This window comes from Pseudorca crassidens, chromosome 10 (genome assembly GCF_039906515.1).
Source record: "Pseudorca crassidens isolate mPseCra1 chromosome 10, mPseCra1.hap1, whole genome shotgun sequence".
Classification (NCBI taxonomy): Eukaryota; Metazoa; Chordata; class Mammalia; order Artiodactyla; family Delphinidae; genus Pseudorca; species Pseudorca crassidens.
In genome coordinates, this window is record NC_090305.1 from 83,518,494 (window position 1) to 83,530,595 (window position 12,102).

Sequence of the window (12,102 nt, forward strand, 5' to 3'; positions counted from 1 at the left end):
CCTTGAATTCCTGGGATAAACCCCACTTGATCATGATGTATGATCCGTTTAATGTGCTGTTGGATTCTGTTTGCTAGTATTTTGTTGAGGATTTTTGCAACTATGTTCATCAGTGATATTGGCCTGTTGTTTTCTTTCTTTGTGACATCCTTGTCTGGTTTTGGTATCAGGGTGATGGTGGCCTCGTAGAATGAGTTTGGGAGTGTTCCTCCCTCTGCTATATTCTGTAAGAGTTTGAGAAGGATAGGTGTTAGCTCTTCTCTAAATGTTTGATAGAATTCGCCTGTGAAGCCATCTGGTCCTGGGCTTTCGTTTGTTGGAAGACTTTTAATCACAGTTTCAATTTCAGTACTTGTGATTGGTCTGTTCATATTTTCTATTTCTTCCTGCTTCAGTCTTGGCTGGTTGTACATTTCTAAGAATTTGTCCATTTCTTCCAGGTTGTCCTTTTTTTTTTTGCGGTACACGGGCCTCTCACTGTTGTAGCCTCTCCCGTTGTGGAGCACAGGCTCCAGACACGCAGGCTCAGCGGCCATGGCTCACGGGCCCAGCAGCTCTGCAGCATGTGGGATCCTCCCAGACCAGGGCACGAACCCGTGTCCCCTGCATCGGCAGGCGGACTCTCAACCACTGTGCCACCAGGGAAGCCCCAGGTTGTCCATTTTATTGGCATAGAGTTGCTTGTAGTAATCTCTCATGATCTTTTGTATTTCTGCAGTGTCAGTTGTTACTTCTCCTTTCTCATTTCTAATTCTATTGATTTGAGTCTTCTCCCTTTTTTTCTTGATGAGTCTGGCTAATAGTTTATCAATTTTGTTTATCTTCTCAAAGAACCAGCTTTTAGTTTTATTGATCTTTGCTATCGTTTCCTTCATTTCTTTTTCATTTATTTCTGATCTGATTGTTATGATTTCTTTCCTTCTGCTAACTTTGGGGGTTTTTTGTTCTTCTTTCTCTAATTGCTTTAGGTGCAAGGTTAGGTTGTTTAATCGAGATGTTTCCTGTTTCTTAAGGTAGGATTGTATTGCTGTAAACTTCCCTCTTAGAACTGCTTTTGCTGCATCCCATAGATTTTGGGTCGTCGTGTCTCCATTGTCATTTGTTTCTAGGTATTTTTTTTATTTCCTCTTTGATTTCTTCAGTGATCACTTCGTTATTAAGTAGTGTATTGTTTAGCCTCCATGTGTTTGTATTTTTTACAGATCTTTTCCTGTAATTGATATCTAGTCTCATAGCATTGTGGTCGGAAAAGATACTTGATACGATTTCAATTTTCTTAAATTTACCAAGGCTTGATTTGTGACCCCAGATACGATCTATCCTGCAGAATGTTCCATGAGCACTTGAGAAGAATGTGTATTCTGTTGTTTTTGGATGGAATGTCCTATAAATATCAATTAAGTCCATCTTGTTTAATGCATCACTTAAAGCTTGTGTTTCCTTATTTATTTTCATTTTGGATGATCTGTACATTGGTGAAAGTGGAGTGTTAAAGTCCCCTACTATGAATGTGTTACTGTCGATTTCCCCTTTTATGGCTGTTAGTATTTGCCTTATGTATTGAGGTGCACCTATGTTGGTTGCATAAATATTTACAATTGTTATATCTTCTTCTTGGATTGATCCCTTGATCATTATGTAGTGTCCTTCTTTGTCTCTCATAATAGTCTTTATTTTAAAGTCTATTTTGTCTGATATGAGAATTGCTACTCCAGCTTTCTTTTGGTTTCCATTTGCATGGAGTATCTTTTTCCATCCCCTCACTTTCAGTCTGTATGTGTCTCTAGGTCTGAAGTGGGTCTCTTGTAGACAGTATATATATGGGTCTTGTTTTTGTATCCATTCAGCCAGTCTGTGTCTTTTGCTGGGAGCATTTAATCCATTTACATTTAAAGTAATTATTGATATGTATGTTCCTATTCCCATTTTCTTAATTGTTTTGGGTTTGTTATTATAGGTCTTTTCCTTCTCTTGTGTTTCTTGCCTAGAGAAGATCCTTTAGCATTTGTTGTGAAGCTGGTTTGGTGGTGCTGAACTCTCTCAGTTTTTGCTGGTCTGTAAAGGTTTTAATTTCTCCATCAAATCTGAATGAGATCCTTGCTGGGTAGAGTAATCTTGGTTGCAGGTTTTTCTCCTTCATCACTTTAAATATGTCCTGCCAGTCCCTTCTGGCTTGCAGAGTTTCTGCTGAAAGATCAGCTGTTAACCTTATGGGGATTCCCTTGTGTGTTATTTGTTGTTTTTCCCTTGCTGCTTTTAATATGTTTTCTTTGTATTTAATTTTTGACAGTTTGATTAATATGTGTCTTGGCGTATTTCTCCTTGGATTTATCCTGTATGGGACTCTCTGTGCTTCCTGGACTTAATTAACTATTTCCTTTCCCATATTAGGGAAGTTTTCAACTATAATCTCTTCAAATATTTTCTCAGTCCCTTTCTTTTTCTCTTCTTCTTCTGGAACCCCTATAATTCGAATGTTGGTGCGTTTAATGTTGTCCCAGACGTCTCTTAGACTGTCTTCAGTGCTTTTCATTCTTTTTTCTTTATTCTGCTCTGCAGTAGTTATTTCCACTATTTTATCTTCCAGGTCACTTACCCGTTCTTCTGCCTCAGTTATTCTGCTATTGATCCCATCTAGAGTATTTTTAATGTCATTTATTGTGTTGTTCATCATTGCTTGTTTCATCTTTAGTTCTTCTAGGTGCTTGTTAAATGCTTCTTGCATTTTGTCTATTCTATTTCCAAGATTCTGGATCATCTTTACTATCATTATTCTGAATCCTTTTTCAGGTAGACTGCCTATTTCCTCTTCATTTGTTAGGTCTGGTGGGTTTTTATCTTGCTCCTCCATCTGCTGTGTGTTTTTCTGTCTTCTCATTTTGCTTATCTTACTGTGTTTGGGGTCTCCTTTTTGCAGGCTGCAGGTTCATAGTTCCCATTGTTTTTGGTGTCTGTCCCCAGTGGCTAAGGTTGGTTCAGTGGGTTGTGTAGGCTTCCTGGTGGAGGGGACTAGTGCCTGTGTTCTGGTGGATGAGGCTGGATCTTGTCTTTCTGGTGGGAAGGTCCACATCTGGTGGTGTGTTTTGGCGTGTCTGTGGACTTATTATGATTTTAGGCAGCCTCTCTGCTAATGGGTGGGGTTGTGTTCCTGTCTAGCTAGTTGTGCAGCACTGTAGCTTGCTGGTCGTTGAGTGAAGCTGGGTGCTGGTGTGTAGATGGAGATCTCTGGGAGATTTTCGCCATTTGATATTATGTAGAGCTGGGAGGTCTCTTGTGGACCAGTGTCCTGAAGTTGGGTCTCCCACCTCAGAGGCACAGCACTGACTCCTGGCTGCAGCACCAAGAGCCTTTCATCCACACAGCTCAGAATAAAAGGGAGATAAAGTAGAAAGAAAGAATTAGTAGGAGTAGAAAGAAAGAAAGAAAGGAGGGAGGGAGGGAGGGAGGAAGGAAGAAAGGAAGGAAGGACGGAAGGAAAAAAGAAAGAAGATAAAGTGAAATAAAATAAAGTAAGATAAAATATAATAAAGTTATTAAAATAAAAAAAAAATTTTAAGAGAGAAAAAAGAAAAAATTAAAAAAAAAACGGACGGATAGAACCCTAGGACAAATGGTGGAAGCAAAGCTATAGAGACAAAAATCTCACACAGAAGCATACACATACACAGTCACAAAAAGAGGAAACGGTGAAAAAAATCATAAATCTTCCTCTCAGAGTCCACCTCCTCAATTTGGGATGATTCGTTGTCTCTTCATGTATTCCACAGATGCAGGGTACATCAAGTTGATGGTGGAGCTTTAATCCGCTGCTTCTGAGGCTGCTGGGAGAGATTTCCCTTTCTCTTCTTTGTTGTCACAGCTCCCAGGGGCTCAGCTTTGGATTGGGCCCCGCCTGTGCGTGTAGGTAGCCGGAGGGCGTCTGTTCTTTGCTCAGACAGGACAGGGTTAAAGGAGCCGCTGATTCGGGGGCTCTGGCTCACTCAGGCCGGGGGGGGGGGGGGAGGGAGGGGCACGGAGTGCGGGGCGGGCCTGCGTCGGCAGAGGCCGGCGTGACGTTGCACCAGCGTGAGGCGCGCTGTGCGTTCTTCCGGGGGAGCTGTCCCTGGATCCCGGGACCCTGGCAGTGGCGGGCTGCACAGGCTCTCCGGAAGGGGGGTGTGGGTAGTGACCTGTGCTCGCACACAGGGTTCTTGGTGGCGGCAGCAGCGGCCTTAGCGTCCCATGCCCGTCTCTGCTGTCCACGCTTTTAGCCGCAGCTCGCGCCTGTCTCTGGCTGTCCTTTAAGCAGCGCTCTTAATCCCCTCTCCTCGCGCACCAGGAAACAAAGAGGGAAGAAAAAGTCTCTTGCCTCTTCGGCAAGTCCACACCTTTCTCCGGACTCCCTCCCGGCTATCCGCTTCGCACCAACCCCCTGCAGGCTGTGCTCACGCCGCCAACCCCAGTCCTTTCCCGGCGCTCCGACCGAAGCCCGAGCCTCAAGTCCCAGCACCGCCCACCCTGGCGGGTGAGCAGACAAGCCTCTCGGCCTGGTGAGTGCCAGTGCGGGAATCTCTCCGCTTTGCCCTCCGTACCCTGTTGCTGTGCTCTCCTCCGCAGCTCCGAAGCTTTCCCCCTCCGCCACCCGCAGTCTCCGCCTTCATAGGGGCTTCCTAGTGTGGGGAAACCCTTCCTCCTTCACAGCTCCCTCCCAGTGGTGCAGGTCCCTTCCCTATCCTTTTGTCTCTATTCTTTTTTCTTTTGCCCTACCGAGGTACGTGGTGGGGGGGGCGGTTCTTGCCTTTTGGGAGGTCTGAGGTCTTCTGCCAGCGTTCAGTAGGTGTTCTGTAGGAGTTGTTCCATGTGTAGATGTATTTCTGGTGTATCTGTGGGGAGGAAGCTGATCTCCGCGTCTTACTCTTCCGCCATCTTCCCCAGCAATCTTCACATGTCTCTCATTTTAAGTCAAACACTAGAAATGATGAAGCTTAGTGAGGAAGGCAAGTCAAAAGCATAGACAGGCCAAAAGTCAGGCCTCTTGCACCAAACAGTTAGCCAAGTTGTGAACCCAGAGGAAACGTTCTTGAAGAATATTACAAGCGCTGCTCCAGTGAACCCATAAATGATAAGAAAGTGAAACAGCCTTACTGCTGATATGGAGAAAGTGTTAGTGGTCTGGATAGAAGATCAAACCAGCCACAACATTCCCTTAAGCCAAAGCCTAATCTAGAGCCAGGTCCTAACTCTCTTCTATTCTGTGAAGGCTGAGAGAAGTGAGGAAGCTGCAGAACGAGCGTTTGAAGCTATCAGAGGTTGGTTCACGAGGCCTAAGGAAAGAAGCCATCTCTGTAACGTAAAAGTGCAGGGTGAAGCAGCAAGTGCTAATGTAGAAGCTACAGCAAGTATCCAGAATATCTAGCTAAGATAATTTATGAAGGTGGCTATACTGAACAAGAGATTTTCAATGTTGATAAAACAACTTTCCCTTGGAAGAAGATGCCATCTAGGATTAAAATAGCTAGAGAGGAGAAGTCAATATCTGGCTTCAAAGCTTCAAAGGACAGGCTGACTCTCTTGTTATGGCTAAAGCAGCTGGTGATTTGCCATTGAAGCCAATGCTCATTTACCATTCTGAGAATCCTAGGGCCCTTAAGAATTATGCTAAATCTACTCTGCCTGTGTTCCATCGATGCAACAGCAAAGCCTGGATGACAGCTAGCACATCTGTTTACAACATGGTTAACTGAATATTTTAAGCCCGCTGTTGAGAACTACTCCTCATAAAAAAAAAGATTCCTTTCAAAATGTTACTGCTCATTGACAGTGCACCTGGTCACCCAAGAGCTCTGAAGGAGACATACAACAAGATTAATGTTGTTTTCATGCCTGCTAACATAGCATCCATTCTGCAGCTCGTGGATGAAGGAGTCATTTTTACTTCCAAATCTTATTATTTAGGAAATATATTTCATAAGGCTATAGCTGCCATAGATAGTGATTCCTCTGATGGATGTGGGCAAAATCGAAAACCTTCTGGAAAGGATTCACCATTCTCATGCCATTAAGAACATTCAAGATTCATAGGAAGAGGTAAATATTAATAGAGGTCAAGTATCAATATTAACAGGAGTTTGGAAGAAGTCTATTCCAACCCTCATGTATGACTTTGAGGGGTCCAAAACTTCAGTGAAGGAAGTTACCACAGCTCTGGTGGAAATAGCAAGAGAGCTAGAATTAGAAGTAGAGCCTGAAGATGTGACTGAATTGCTGCAGTCTCAGGATAAGACTTGAATGGATGAGGAGTTGCTTTTTATGCACAGAAAATGGTTTCTTGAGATGGAATCTACTCCTGGAGGAGATGCTGTGAGGATTATCAAAATGACAACAAAGGATTTAGAATATGACATAAATTTAATTGATAAAGCAGCAGCAGGGCTTGAGAAGGTTGGCTCCAAGTTGAAGGAAGTTCTACTGTGACTATCAAACAGCATTGCATGTTACAGAGAAATCATTTGGTAAAGTAAGAGTGGTATGGCACTCTTGTGCCAATTGTAGTGTGGCAAATTTCATTGTTGTCTCTTTTTTTTTTTTTTTTTGCGGTACGCGGGCCTCTCACTGTTGTGGCCTCTCCGATTGCGGAGCACAGGCTCCGGACGCGCAGGCTCAGCAGCCATGGCTCACGGGCCCAGCCGCTCCGCGGCATGTGGGATCTTCCCAGACCGGGGCACGAACCCATGTCCCCTGCATCGGCAGGCGGACTCTCAACCACTGCGCCACCAGGGAAGCCCCATTGTTGTCTTATTTTAAGACATTGCCATAGGACTTCCCTGGTGGCGCAGTGGTTAAGAACCCACCTGCCACCTGCCAGTGCCGGGGACACGGGTTTGAGCCCTGGTCTGGAAAGATCCCACATGCCACGGAGCAACTAAGCCCGTGAGCCACAACTACTGAGCCTGCACTCTGGAGCCTGTGAGCCACAACTACTGAGCCCGTGTGCCACAACTACTGGAGCCCGTACGCCTAGAGACCATGCTCTGCAACAAGAGAAGCCACCGCAATGAGAAGTCTGCACACCGCAATGAAGAATAGCCCCCGCTCACCACAACTAGAGAAAGCCTGCATGCAGCAACGAAGACCCAACGCAGCCAAAAATACGTAAATGAATAAATAAATTTATTTTTTTTAAAAAGACATAGTCACAGCCACCCCAGCCTTCAGCAACCACCACCCCGATCAGTCAGCAGCCATCGACATGAAGGCAAGTCCCTCCACCAGCAAAAAAGCTCAGGTGATGGTTAGCATTTTTTAGCAATGAAGTATTTTTTAATTAAGATAAATACATTGTTCTTTTATTTATTTTTTTAACTTTAAACAATTTTTATTACACAAAGGTTGTCACATAATTGGATATTGCTCTACTCTGTACACAATTATTCTTACTCTCCACAGAAAGGCTGCTTCTTAACTTCTCATCTGTTGATGGCAATCACTAAAATCCTGATTTTAACAGAATAGTAGTAAAAATGCCTCAGTGATTTAAGTTGAAAGCAGTACATTGGTGCATGGCTCTTATACTCATTTACCAGGAATGTACAAATGTCTTTATCCAAAAATACAAAATAAATTATCTGTAGGCATGGACAATGACAGCAGTAAACCATTCTATGTTGCCAACTGAAACCAGTAACTGATGGTTATAGTGATTTTCTTAAACATCAGCCAGCCTTTTCTTCAGTCATCTCCTTCAACTGACCTCTCAAAGTTATTGATGAGGAACGCTGCCTCGGGCTTCCTCTCACAGCTCATTAATGATGGCAAAGCCCTATTCTAGGAATTAGAACATGCCGCCTCCCATCCCACCTCCCATCCCACCCATTCCGCCCATTCCAGGATCCTTCTCTTCTTTAGGAATTTCTGTGACTACAACTTCTGCTGTAGTTAACAGAGAGGCCACTCCAGCAGCATCCAGTAATGCAGTTCTTACAACCTTAGTTGGATCAATGATTCCTTTTTCCACCATATTCACAAAATCTCCAAGCATAGCATCATAACCAACTTCTGAAGAACTTTGCAAAATTTTCTCAACTATCAATGATCCTTCGACACCTGCATTTTTAGCAATGGTCATTGCAGGAATTTTGAGTGCTTTTTTAATAATTTCTATACCAATTTTTTGATCTTCATTAGCTGGAGTTATTGAATCCAAGGCTGGAAGGCACCGAAGCAGGGCACAGCCCCCTCCCAAAACAATGCCTTCTTCAACAGCAGCTCATGTAGCATTAAGGGCATCTGTAACTCTGTCTTTCTTTTCATTCACTTCAACATCACTTGTCCCACCAACGTTTAGCACAGCAACACCATCTGAGAGTTTTGCCAGACGTTCATTAAATTTTTCCTTTTCATATTCACTAGTTGTAATATCTAACTGCTCGATGATTTCTTGAATACGCTTTTCAATTTGAGCCTTGTCACCTTTTCCTTTCAAGAGCATGGCATCATCTTTGGTCACAATGACCTCTCCAACTTTTCCTAAGTCATGAGGCTGAACATCTTCAAGATTTAGAGTTAGTCCTTCTTCTCCAAATACTGCACCACCAGTAGCAATAGCCATGTCTTTAAGCTGGTTCTTTCTATTGTCACCAAAACCTGGAGCTTTGACTGCTACAACCTGAAGACCAACTTTCAGCCTATTCAAAACGAGTGTACTTAGAGCTTCTCCATCCACGTCTTCAGCAATTATGACCAAGGGCTTACGGTGAGCATTGGCAATTTCAAGAGCAGGAACAATGGACTGGACACTAGAAATTTTCTTTTCACTTAACAGAACATAGGCATCTTGGAATTCACATTTCTGACCTTTTGATGTATTAATAAAGTATGGCGAGATATACCCTCTATCAAACTTCATGCCTTCAATAATTTCTAATTCATCATTCAGTGTTTTTCCATCCTTTACTGTGATAACGCCCTTTCTTCCAACCTTTTTCATCGCATCAGAAATGATGCTGCCAATTTCTTTGTCTCCATTTGCAGAAATCGTAGCAACCTGGGCGATCTCTTCCGGGGTTGTCACAGGTTTAGACTGCTTCTTAAGTTCAGCAAGTACAGCATCAACAGCTAACATCACACCTCTTCTGATTTCCACGGGATTAGCACCTTTGCTAATCTTCTCGAAGCCTTCCTTAGCAATGGAGCGTGCCAGTACAGTCACAGTTGTGGTGCCATCCCCAGCCTCTTCGTTTGTGTTATTGGCAACATCTTGAACAAGTTTCGCGCCAATATTTTTATATTTATCTTTTAAGTCAATAGACTTTGCAACGGTCACACCATCTTTTGTCACTTTGGGACTTCCCCAACTCTGTTCAATAATCACCGTCCTTCCCTTTGGCCCCAATAGTAACGGCTACAGCATCAGCTAAAAGGTCTACACGTTGAAGCATTAAGGCTCGGGCATCTGCACCAAATTTTACGTCTTTGGCATAAGCCCGAGTGAGATGAGGAGCCAGTGCCCTGGACACTGGCCTAATCTGGCGAAGGACTGCGGGCAATCGAAGCATTTCTTGGGCAGCGGCACGGTTAGTGGGCGACGAGACAGGCCGTCGGTGGCGAGTGACATTGTTCTTTTAGACATAATGCTATTGCACACTTAATGGACTATGGTATAGTATAAACATAACTATTGGCATTAGGAAGCCAAAAATTCCTAGCAACTTGGTTTATTGCGATGTTCACTTTATTGCAATGGTCTGGAACCGAACCCGCAGTGTCTCTGAGGTATGCCTATATTGGCATAATGTAATCAAAATGGCTGAAACCCCTTTTTTATTCTATATGCCTTATATGACTTACAAGGAGGTTAAATGTTCTGCATTTGTTTGAGCAGCACCTATACTTCTTCATACAGGCACTTATTCACTCAAAAATATTTACTGAGTGCCTACTATGTGATGACAGTTTTCTAAGCAGTAGGTACTGATTCAGCCATTCATTCAATAAATATTTACTGAGCACCTAATATGTACCAGACAGGTGAGCTTCCAAGGAAAATGTAGTCAACGAAATGAATGAAAGCTCTATTCTCATGGAGCTTCCATGTTAGTGGAGCAATACAAAAATGAAGAAAATAGAGTCTTTGAATAGTAGAGGTGCTGTGCAGGGCAAGCTAAAGGGAATTGGGATGCCCTGAGTTGGGACTGGTATTTTGTGTAAAGGAGTCAGGGAAGGCCTCATGGCTAGGTTCATATCTGATCAGAAACCTGAAGGAAGTCAGAGAGTGGACCATGTGGCCATCTGGGAGACAGTGTTCCAGGTGGAGGGACCAGCACGGGCAAAGGCCCTGGGGTGGAGCATGCTTGGTATGGCATGAAAATACAAAGGTGAAAACACTAGACACTGGTTTTACCTTCTTGGATTGTAGAGTCTGGTTGTGGAGGCAGAGAGTAATCAAATATCTCCCACATAGATGTCTAATTCTGAAGAGCCCATGTGCCAAGAGGGAAGCACAGATGGGGCTGGAAGATCCTATAAAAATAGCTGATCGAATCTCAGGGAAGGATTCCCTTAGGAAGTGTAGTTTAAACTGAAATCCAAAGAAGAAAGCGAGGTTAACCTGGTGAAGGGGAAGGAGATGGTAGGGTATTAGGGAGGCTATTTCCTGTATAGGGAACAGTGTGTGATCGAAGTATGTGTGTTCAGAGGGGTAGATGGGATCAGGGCTGGTTTAGGACATAAAAGATCCAGGCATCTGCCTTGCAGAGAATGAGGGGGAAAGCGTCCTTGATAAGCAGGAGGGTATGAGCAGGGGACAAATCGCAGAGGGTTTCTGCAGTTTGTAATTACTTAACTGTTTAAATGAGTATGTTTACTGTCTGCCTTCCCTGCTGGAGCAAGTTCCAGGGGGCCAGGACCCTGTCTCCTTTCACTACACTATCCCCAGCTCGTACCCCAGGTGTGGCCCCCTGCAAGGGCACGGTTTGTATTTGTGGGCTCCGTGGCTGGCTAATATCTCCAGCAATCTCACAACCAGCTGAGAGCCTCAGTGGTAACAAGCAGCTCGCATTTTGTGAGTAGTTGGCTCTGTCAGATTCTGGGTTCAGAAAAGGCCAGCAAACTCGGCAGTATTCAAAGCTGAGATTTACGTTTCAAAATCGCAGATAAAAGCCGACTGTGACCATGGAGCTCTCCTCCCACGGAGAAGCAGAGTCCAAATGGCACTGTGCTCCCTTTGTCATACTAAGATGACGTTTTCATCTTGACTTGGTGATAGTGTACTTCTAGGATGGGTGCTCATTGCATAGTATTAAAGAGTCAAACTGTCAGACGAGAAAACAATATTGTTTTTTTATTTCAAGAACGTGTGATGGGGCTTCCCTGGTGGTGCAGTCGTTGAGAGTCCGCCTGCCGATGCAGGGGACACGGGTTCGTGCTCCGTTCCGGGGGGATCCCACATAACGTGGAGCGGCTGGGCCCGTGAGCCATGGCCGCTGAGCCTGCGCGTCCGGAGCCTGTGCTCCGCAACGGGAGAAGCCACAGCAGTGAGAGGCCCGTGTACCGCAAAAAAACAAAAACAAAAACAAAAAAACGTGTGATGTTATCTAAGACACCGGTTGCCCAGCCAGTAGACTGATTGCCAAGGCATCTTCACTGTGAGAAAAAAAAAAAAAAAAAAGGGGAGGGGGTGTATAGCATAACTCTGGGACAAAGTGCAGAGATTTAGCCAAGCCCTCATTTTTGCAAAGCTGAAGATCAACTTTTGGGGGACAATTCCTGGTATTTCCTATCAGCCTCTACTCCCCGGTTCTTCCTTCCCAATCCTGCATTTGAGGCCGCCTGTGGTACCAGGGAAGTGAATTCTACCCTCCCCAGGGTAGGAGCAGGGAAGCCAGGTGCAGCCCATTCTGTTCACCTGGGCACAGTCACGGATGCCTGGCTGCACGTGGGAGCTAGGCTGGTTCCTGGAGCGAACCTCGGGCGCTGCACTTGGAATGCTGGGACAGAGGCTTCCTTCATGCTGGGCTGCGTGGTAGCGGCAGCATCTGGAACAGCAGTGGTGATTTTTGCCACCAATAGGGCATGCCACCCTGGGGCCAGTGCTAGTTCAGAGGAGGCCAGATTGAGAGAATTGAA

General features: G+C 44.6%; 1 long non-coding RNA gene and 1 pseudogene across 5 annotated transcripts in view; one reads left to right on the top strand and one right to left on the bottom strand.

Moving 5' to 3' along the window:
- LOC137232628 (uncharacterized) overlaps positions 1-12,102 on the top strand; it is a 173,129-nt gene that overhangs the window by 13,840 nt on the left and 147,187 nt on the right. The window lies entirely within an intron of this gene.
- LOC137232627 (60 kDa heat shock protein, mitochondrial pseudogene) lies at positions 7,318-9,584 on the bottom strand (annotated as a pseudogene).